We start from the raw sequence: 9,589 nt of genomic DNA, 5'->3' as shown, positions 1-9,589 counted from the left end.
AAGCCTCATCCCTCACTGTCTTTGATCTTCCTTTTTCCTATTCTATTTTCCCTATTTTTGCTTTTACACCTCTCAAGCTCCTCACAGGGCCATCTTTAGTTTCTGCCATTATCTATCTGTAACATCCCTTTCTCTGCTTTTGTGATATTCCAAATTCTCCTCAAATATTTTTCCTGAAAAATTCTCTAGATGACATGCACCACTCAACTATCAATCACCAGTTTAATGAAGGTTAGACTTCAATTAACTTGGCCCTTAGTTCATGTTATCTGTGGCAACTATGTGCTTTACAAGCACACCCCCTTCAGTTCCACTGGCTGGTCCTAATTAAGGTGGATTTCTCCTTCTTCAGAGGCAAGTGGAACGTGTGCTTACCAACATCAGCAGGAAGACAGACATTTTGGCCTTTACCCTTTAAATAGCTCCACTGAAACAAGTCTGTCCTTCTATAGCAGCTTCTTAATTCTGCAAAGTTCATTGTTGCTTTCTGAAAATGAAAAATGCTGTCGTTTATAGTGTACTGCTATTAGTTTCTTACCCTTGCACCCTGGAGGCCAGGTTCACCAGGACGCCCAGGATCTCCCTGACCTCCTTTAGGACCAGAAGAACCTGCAGGACCACGCTCCCCTTGGGTACCCTAGAAAGATACCATTAGGCTACAAGTTAAGAGGTGAAACAGCAACTGTAAGGGAAGGTTAAATAAAACAGGTATCTTCTATTAGGTATCTATTTTTTTGCAAACAAGAGTTCCAAATAATTAATGCTTATTATTACTACTATTTTTTTGGAATTATTATTTAAAAATTGTCTCTTCAATTAAAAAAAAATATTTTGGGAATTTTAGAATCCCTGCATTTTTACCAAGTCAGGGATTTACAGAAACACTAGACCAATAAATATGTGAGTCAGTTTCCTGGAAGTGTTAAAAAAAGATAGGAAAGCCAAAGACAGATACGCACATCCGTTCAAGGGACAAGTCTAGGAAAAACAGTCCACACACAAAGAAAAGGCTTTCATACAGTTACCTGCTACAGAGCAATACATTAAGAAAAAAATAGTAGAACAGGTCAAATCTATCCATATTTCAGCAGGAGGGAGCATTAAGTCAGGGACAAGCAAGCAAAACTGAACATCACAGGAACTGAAAGTGATTTTTCCCAAATAGCTTTTAGCCTCAAAACATTCAAATCCCTTTTTGGCACCTATCAACTCCTTTTGATCCTGCTTCCAGTGATTTTGAGGACCTGCCTACTTGCCTAGAAGCACACATTTTTAAGGGAACTCTTTCTTTCTATGTATCTCCATGTATGAAAATTTAACAAATGATCCAATAAAAGATGGACACTTTAATTTCATTACCTTTGGTCCAGGCAAGCCATCAGAACCTGGAAAACCACGGTTACCAGGAGCACCCTAAGAAAAGCCATAGATATGGGATGATTATCTTAATTTTTACACACCTTATTGAAAATAAAGTACTAGATTTAGGTCTTGGGGTTTCAGTTCATTTCCTTACAAATTCCTTACTTCAATACTTTAAACTTGTCTTTTTTACCACTTGGAGTGGTAACAATGCCAGTGCTTCATTTACGCATGCTGAACAACTCCTTCTATGTGAACAGTCTTATTGAAAGCAAGGTGACAATTTGTACAGGATTAAGCAAGAAATCTGAGATTTGCCTGTCATATCTCCATCATTTATCCTACCATACTGAGGCACTGAATCCAGAAATGAAAGTATCCAGTATAAGAAGAAAAAAAAAGATAACTGTCCTAGGTTCAGCAGGAGTAGTCATTTTTCTCCTTCTTAGTAGCTGGTGCAGTGCTGTGGTTTTAACTTTCAGCCTGGGAACAACACTGATAACACTTAGTTGTTGCTAAGTGATGTTTACTCTGACCAAGGACTTTCTGAGTCTCATGCTCAGGAGAAAAAATGACTGCTACTGCTGAACCTAGGACATAGCAGCAGTGGTTTGTGTTTTACCTTAGTTACTGGACTGTTCTTATCTCAACCTGTGGGTTACACTCTTCCAGTTCTCCTCCCTATCTCTCCAGGAGCGGGAAGAGGAAGAAGGTGGGGAGTGACAGAGCGGCTGCGTGGTTCTGAGTTGCTGGCTGGGCTTAAACCATGACAAACGGTATGAAACTACTGTTAGGAAAATAGTTGGACTATACCCAGAATGAACCTGCGATAAAACTTGTGGTTAGCTCAACAGACATATTAATCCTTTGGATTGCTTACCCTCTCTCCAACAGGACCTGGTGGACCTACTGACCCTGGATCACCTCGAGGACCTCTTTTCCCTTCTTCACCTATAGGGCCAATGGGACCCTGAGCACCTTGTGGGCCCTAGCGAAAGTAAAATATTTTAAAAAGACAAAATTACTGTTACCTTACCAATCCTCAGGTACATTGAAAAGGACTGTCTTCTAAACATGATAAATATTTTTCCAAATAAAGGAGGAAAAAAAATAGGTTCTGGATTATTTAAAAAGTGCAGCTTTTCAGCATTAGTTTTTCTCTTTTACAATGTTTATAATTTTTCAGTAAGTGCACTTCAAATAAACTAAATCTGCAGTTCAGCTGTATAGCGCTTCTAAAGTCACCTACTTGGTCAGACACAACAATTTGTATTTACTATTCTCAAAAGGGCAAGCTGCAAAGGATCCAAAATTCAGTAAGACTCTAGTAGAAATTCTAACAGGAGAAGAGAGTCAGTGGAAAGGAAATCATTACTTTGTCTGTATGTTTCTGTCAGTTATTACATGATCATTCAACTGGTGAGAGAAAAACTAAATATTGGTTGACAAGTCAAACTGATTCTAATTCTGCAGAATCACTTTTCTTGCAAAATTCATATGATTACAGCATGGAATTAGCCATGCTCTCAAATAATCTTTCACAAATATTAGCTATGTGCTACACAGCTCTTCATACCATAAATGTATAAATATTCATATTATTTTAATGCATGAAGAAAATATAATTAATATATACATAACTGCATAAGTATAAATGTATTGAATACCAGTGTAAAATAAAAAAGGATGCTATTATTATGATTAGCATGCAGACCTGTGTGCTCTTAAATGTCCAAGATCACATGAATCCATTTCATAGGAGATTGGGAAATTGAAATACAGTCATTCTGAGTGTTACAGAAACCTCAGCAGATGCACTAAGTTTTTCCTGTCCTTGAGTCTTGTAAGGCCTATATTGAGTAGGCGATTTGTAACAACAAAGGATCTGCTTCACCAGTCACTTAGTACTGTCTAGTCAGGCTCACTTTGGTTTGTTCCACTATAATTACCCTCATGATTACGAGCATCAGAAGTGTCTTGAAAAATTTAAGAATCTATAAAATATTCATACCAGCCTTTGTGATTTCTTTTCATCTTATACAATGAAGACTTACAGGTTCACCTTTAGGTCCTGCTTCTCCCTTGAAACCTGGGACACCTGGGTCTCCCTGAAAACACACAAATAACATCCATAAGATTAAAAGGCTGCATAGATTTTTTTGATTTTGTATTATGCTATGAAACAGAAAAACATTTTCTAGTTTAGTGACTAGCTGTAGGCACTATAACAGATGCTTATAATGTTTTGTCTTTCCCCCTTAGTGTGCTTATTTATATATGTATATATTTGTTATCAAAACACACTTAAATTTGACAATTCCAGGAGATAACAGTTACTGTTTGTACAAGATTATACAGACACTCTTTTTTCTTAGACCTTTAAGAAAGCAATCCCATATTTTGGGCACACAGAAGATTCACAAGATCCGATTTTGGCATACTCACTAGCAAGCTATTGATTTATTTAAAGGAACTCTGTTAATTGTAGAATCACAGTATGGTTTGCGACTGGGTTGGAAGGGAAGTTAAAGATCACCCAGTTCCAGCTGCCATGGGCAGGGACACCTTATAGACCAGGTTGTAAAGCCCTGTCCAGCCTGGCCTTGAATGCTTCTAGGGATGGTGCAGCCACAGCTTCTCTGGGCAACAACACCACCCTCACAGTAAAGAATTTCTTCCTTACAATTAAATCTACAGTTTAAAGCCATCTCCCTTGCCTTATCCCTACCTTATCCCCACCTTGCCTTGTTTCCCCACCCTTGTAAAAAGTCCCTCTCCATATATATATAGGTCTCCCCAGAGCCTTCTCTTAGGCTGAAGAAGCCTTTACAGGAGAGGTCCTCCAGCCCCCTGTTCAACTTCACGGCCCTCCTCTGGACTCCCTCCAACAGGTCCATGTCCCTCTTGTGCTGGGGACCCCAGAGCTGGACACAGTACTCAGGATTGTGCCTCACGAGAGCCAAGCAGACAGGGAGAATCACCTCCTTCAACTGCTGGCCATTCATCCTGATGCAGCTCAGGATACAGGTCACTAGTTTCATAGACTGACACATTTGCAAGACATGACAATTTCGACAAAGACATCATTACCGGCTGGCCTCGAATACCCGTTGGACCAGTACTGCCTTGTGGTCCTGGGGAACTGGACCTGATAAACCAAGGGGGCCTCCAGTCCCTGTAGATCCACAGATAGAAAGAAAAGCAACTACAGTAAGGAAACATAATAAAAACAAGAAAATAAAGTGAATACACTTACATGATTTCTGGTGGTAAGATTACTTACAGTAGGGCCCTTAGCACCTGGGGAACCATCTGTCCCTTCAGTACCCTACAGATAACATACCAATCATTAAAATTAATTCTAATGAGAAGGATATTGATAACAAAAGCAGATGATAATTATTTTATCCACTTTGACCAATAAAGTCTGGTCTCATAAGACATTAAATTAAATAAATACAGTAACATATATGATCTACTTGTGTAAATGCCAATTGGAGTAACAATGCAAGCAAGTTAATGTGATTCTTAATCTTTAAGATCTTAAGTTTAAGATTTAAGAAAGTATTTCTAGGATTGAGACTATATAAAGCTGTGTACCTTCAGTTTTCCAAGTTGTTTTAATTAATCAATGAAAAGTTATTTTCAACAGCACAAAACAAACGAATGGCCTTTCCATTCCTGAGAAAAAAGTAATTTGAGTACTTCTATGAAGTTGATGGTGCAGCCACACAAACTAAGCTTCTCTTACAGGAAGACCTTGCGATCCAGCTGGGCCCTGTGGACCTGTGTTCACCTCTTTGTCCTTGTCTACGAGGTCCTGTTGGACCACCCTAGATTTCATAGAATTTATTCTGCTTATATGCTATGAAGTAAATAAGGAGGAATACTGATTTTATAAAAAAAATTCAGAATTTTCAATCCTTACACAAACTTTTATGTGAATGTAAACTTTAAAAGCCATTCCCCTTATTTACTTATAGCCTACTTTGTAGAGCAGAATAATTGCTTATGTCCCCACCTTGCCTTGCTTCAAGGACAAAGAGGTGAAACAGGTCCACACCCAGCTGGATCGCAAGGTCTTCCTGTAAGTACATTAAACTGAGCCTCTCAGTGCTTAGTTTGTGCATGTTGCTTGTTTGTGAGGAGTTCTAATACCCAACTTCATAGACATTGGTTTGTACTCAAATTACTTTTTTCTCAGGAATGGAAAGGTCTCATTCGTTTGTTTTGTGCTTATTTTGTTGAAAATAACTTTTCATTGATTAATTAAAACAACTTGGAAAACTGAAGCTTTATATAGTCTCAATCCTAAAGTACTTTAAATCTTAAACTTAAGATCTTAAAGATTAAGAATCACATTAACTTGCTTGCATTGTTACTCCAATTGGCATTTACACAAGTAGATCATATATGTTACTGTATTTATTTAATTTAATGTCTTATGAGACCAGACTTTATTGGTCAAAGTGGATAAAATAATTATCATCTGCTTTTGTTATCAATATCCTTCTCATTAGAATTAATTTTAATGATTGGTATGTTATCTATAGGGTACTGAAGGGACAGATGGTTCCCCAGGTGCTAAGGGCCCTACTGTAAGTAATCTTACCACCTATTGAAGAAATCATGTAAGTGTATTCACTTTATTTTCTTGTTTTTATTATGTTTCCTTACTGTAGTTGCTTTTGTTTGTATCTGTAGGGATCTCCAGGGACTGGAGGCCCCCTTGGTTTATCAGGTCCACCTGGTTCCCAGGACCACAAGGCAGTACTGGTCCAACGGGTGGGCCAGCCGGTAATGATGTCTTTGTCGAAATTGTCATGTCTTGCAAATGTGTCAGTCTATGAAACTAAAACAGTGACCTGTATCCTGAGCTGCATCAGGATGAGAGTGGCCAGCAGGTTGAAGGAGGTGATTCTCCCTGTCTGCTTGGCTCTCGTGAGGCACAATCCTGAGTACTGTGTCCAGCTCTGGGGTCCCCAGCACAAGAGGGACATGGACCTGTTGGAGGGAGTCCAGAGGAGGGCCGTGAAGTTGAACAGGGGGCTGGAGGACCTCTCCTGTGAAGACAGACTGAGTTGGGCTTCTTCAGCCTGGAGAAGAGAAGGCTCTGGGGAGACCTATAGCTGACCTAAAGGGGGCCAACAAGAAATATGGAGAGGGACTTTTTACAAGGGTGGGGATAAGGCAAGGCAAGGTGGGGATAAGGTAGGGATAAGGCAAGGGGAGATGGCTTTAAACTGAAAAAGGGTAGATTTAGATTAGATATAAGGAAGAAATTCTTTACTGTGAGGGTGGTGAGACACTAGAACATGTTGCCCAGAGAAGCTGTGGCTGCACCATCCCTAGAAGCATTCAAGGCCAGGCTGGACAGGGCTTTGAGCAACCTGGTCTAGTGGAAGGTGTCCCTGCCCATGGCAGGGGGCTGGAACTGGGTGATCTTTAACTTCCCTTCCAACCCAGTCGCAAACCATACTGTGATTCTACAATTAACAGTGGAGTTCCTTTAAATAAATCAATAGCTTGCTAGTGAGTATGCCAAAATCGGATCTTGTGAATCTTCTGTGTGCCCAAAATACTGGGATTGCTTTCTTAAAGGTCTAAGAAAAAAAGAGTGTCTGTATAATCTTGTACAAACAGTAACTGTTATCTCCTGGAATTGTCAAATTTAAGTGTGTTTTGATAACAAATATATACATATATAAATAAGCACACTAAGGGGAAAGACAAAACATTATAAGCATCTGTTATAGTGCCTACAGCTAGTCACTAAACTAGAAAATGTTTTTCTGTTTCATAGCATAATACAAAATGGTCAAAAAAATCTATGCAGCCTTTTAATCTTATGGATGTTATTTGTGTGTTTTCAGGGAGACCCAGGTGTCCCAGGTTTCAAGGGAGAAGCAGGACCTAAAGGTGAACCTGTAAGTCTTCATTGTATAAGATGAAAAGAAATCACAAAGGCTGGTATGAAATATTTTATAGATTCTTAAATTTTTCAAGACACTTCTGATGCTCGTAATCATGAGGGTAATTATAGTGGAACAAACCAAAGTGAGCCTGACTAGACAGTACTAAGTGACTGGTGAAGCAGATCCTTTGTTGTTACAAATCGCCTACTCAATATAGGCCTTACAAGACTCAAGGACAGGAAAAACTTAGTGCATCTGCTGAGGTTTCTGTAACACTCAGAATGACTGTATTTCAATTTCCCAATCTCCTATGAAATGGATTCATGTGATCTTGGACATTTAAGAGCACACAGGTCTGCATGCTAATCATAATAATAGCATCCTTTTTTATTTTACACTGGTATTCAATACATTTATACTTATGCAGTTATGTATATATTAATTATATTTTCTTCATGCATTAAAATAATATGAATATTTATACATTTATGGTATGAAGAGCTGTGTAGCACATAGCTAATATTTGTGAAAGATTATTTGAGAGCATGGCTAATTCCATGCTGTAATCATATGAATTTTGCAAAGAAAAGTGATTCTGCAGAATTAGAATCAGTTTGACTTGTCAACCAATATTTAGTTTTTCTCTCTCACCAGTTGAATGATCATGTAATAACTGACAGAAACATACAGACAAAGTAATGATTTCCTTTCCACTGACTCTCTCTCCTGTTAGAATTTCTACTAGAGTCTTACTGAATTTTGGATCCTTTTGCAGCTTGCCCTTTTGAGAATAGTAAATACAAATTGTTGTGTCTGACCAAGTAGGTGACTTTAGAAGCGCTATACAGCTGAACTGCAGATTTAGTTTATTTGAAGTGCACTTACTGAAAAATTATAAACATTGTAAAAGAGAAAAACTAATGCTGAAAAGCTGCACTTTTTAAATAATCCAGAACCTATTTTTTTTCCTCCTTTATTTGGAAAAATATTTATCATGTTTAGAAGACAGTCCTTTTCAATGTACCTGAGGATTGGTAAGGTAACAGTAATTTTGTCTTTTTAAAATATTTTACTTTCGCTAGGGCCCACAAGGTGCTCAGGGTCCCATTGGCCCTATAGGTGAAGAAGGGAAAAGAGGTCCTCGAGGTGATCCAGGGTCAGTAGGTCCACCAGGTCCTGTTGGAGAGAGGGTAAGCAATCCAAAGGATTAATATGTCTGTTGAGCTAACCACAAGTTTTATCGCAGGTTCATTCTGGGTATAGTCCAACTATTTTCCTAACAGTAGTTTCATACCGTTTGTCATGGTTTAAGCCCAGCCAGCAACTCAGAACCACGCAGCCGCTCTGTCACTCCCCACCTTCTTCCTCTTCCCGCTCCTGGAGAGATAGGGAGGAGAACTGGAAGAGTGTAACCCACAGGTTGAGATAAGAACAGTCCAGTAACTAAGGTAAAACACAAACCACTGCTGCTATGTCCTAGGTTCAGCAGTAGCAGTCATTTTTTTCTCCTGAGCATGAGACTCAGAAAGTCCTTGGTCAGAGTAAACATCACTTCAACAACTAAGTGTTATCAGTGTTGTTCCCAGGCTGAAAGTTAAAACCACAGCTCTGCACCTGCTACTAAGAAGGAGAAAAATGACTACTCCTGCTGAACCTAGGACAGTTATCTTTTTTTTTCTTCTTATACTGGATACTTTCATTTCTGGATTCAGTGCCTCAGTATGGTAGGATAAATGATGGAGATATGACAGGCAAATCTCAGATTTCTTGCTTAATCCTGTACAAATTGTCACCTTGCTTTCAATAAGACTGTTCACATAGAAGGAGTTGTTCAGCATGCGTAAATGAAGCACTGGCATTGTTACCACTCCAAGTGGTAAAAAAGACAAGTTTAAAGTATTGAAGTAAGGAATTTGTAAGGAAATGAACTGAAACCCCAAGACCTAAATCTAGTACTTTATTTTCAATAAGGTGTGTAAAAATTAAGATAATCATCCCATATCTATGGCTTTTCTTAGGGTGCTCCTGGTAACCGTGGTTTTCCAGGTTCTGATGGCTTGCCTGGACCAAAGGTAATGAAATTAAAGTGTCCATCTTTTATTGGATCATTTGTTAAATTTTCATACATGGAGATACATAGAAAGAAAGAGTTCCCTTAAAAATGTGTGCTTCTAGGCAAGTAGGCAGGTCCTCAAAATCACTGGAAGCAGGATCAAAAGGAGTTGATAGGTGCCAAAAAGGGATTTGAATGTTTTGAGGCTAAAAGCTATTTGGGAAAAATCACTTTCAGTTCCTGTGATGTTCAGTTTTGC

General features: G+C 38.8%; 3 long non-coding RNA genes across 3 annotated transcripts; 2 read left to right on the top strand and 1 right to left on the bottom strand.

The window, feature by feature from the left end:
* Positions 1-1,358: 1,358 nt before the first annotated feature.
* Positions 1,359-4,505, bottom strand: LOC134163045 (uncharacterized). Its single transcript, XR_009964541.1, has 4 exons — positions 4,453-4,505; positions 3,417-3,470; positions 2,243-2,350; positions 1,359-1,413 (listed from the first exon to the last, which is right to left on the bottom strand). It is a non-coding gene; the product is annotated as an uncharacterized LOC134163045 (long non-coding RNA).
* A 920-nt stretch (positions 4,506-5,425) lies between these two features.
* On the top strand, positions 5,426-6,118 carry LOC134163044 (uncharacterized). The gene is made up of 3 exons (XR_009964540.1): positions 5,426-5,449; positions 5,916-5,960; positions 6,067-6,118. It is a non-coding gene; the product is annotated as an uncharacterized LOC134163044 (long non-coding RNA).
* A 1,116-nt stretch (positions 6,119-7,234) lies between these two features.
* On the top strand, positions 7,235-9,350 carry LOC134163043 (uncharacterized). The gene is made up of 3 exons (XR_009964539.1): positions 7,235-7,289; positions 8,360-8,467; positions 9,296-9,350. It is a non-coding gene; the product is annotated as an uncharacterized LOC134163043 (long non-coding RNA).
* Positions 9,351-9,589: the final 239 nt, after the last annotated feature.

Source organism: Pezoporus occidentalis, unplaced genomic scaffold (assembly GCF_034315485.1).
Source record: "Pezoporus occidentalis ecotype Australia unplaced genomic scaffold, CSIRO_AGI_Poc_V1 ctg1986, whole genome shotgun sequence".
In the NCBI taxonomy this organism is placed as follows: domain Eukaryota; kingdom Metazoa; phylum Chordata; class Aves; order Psittaciformes; family Psittacidae; genus Pezoporus; species Pezoporus occidentalis.
This window is presented reverse-complemented; position numbering and strand designations above follow the sequence as displayed.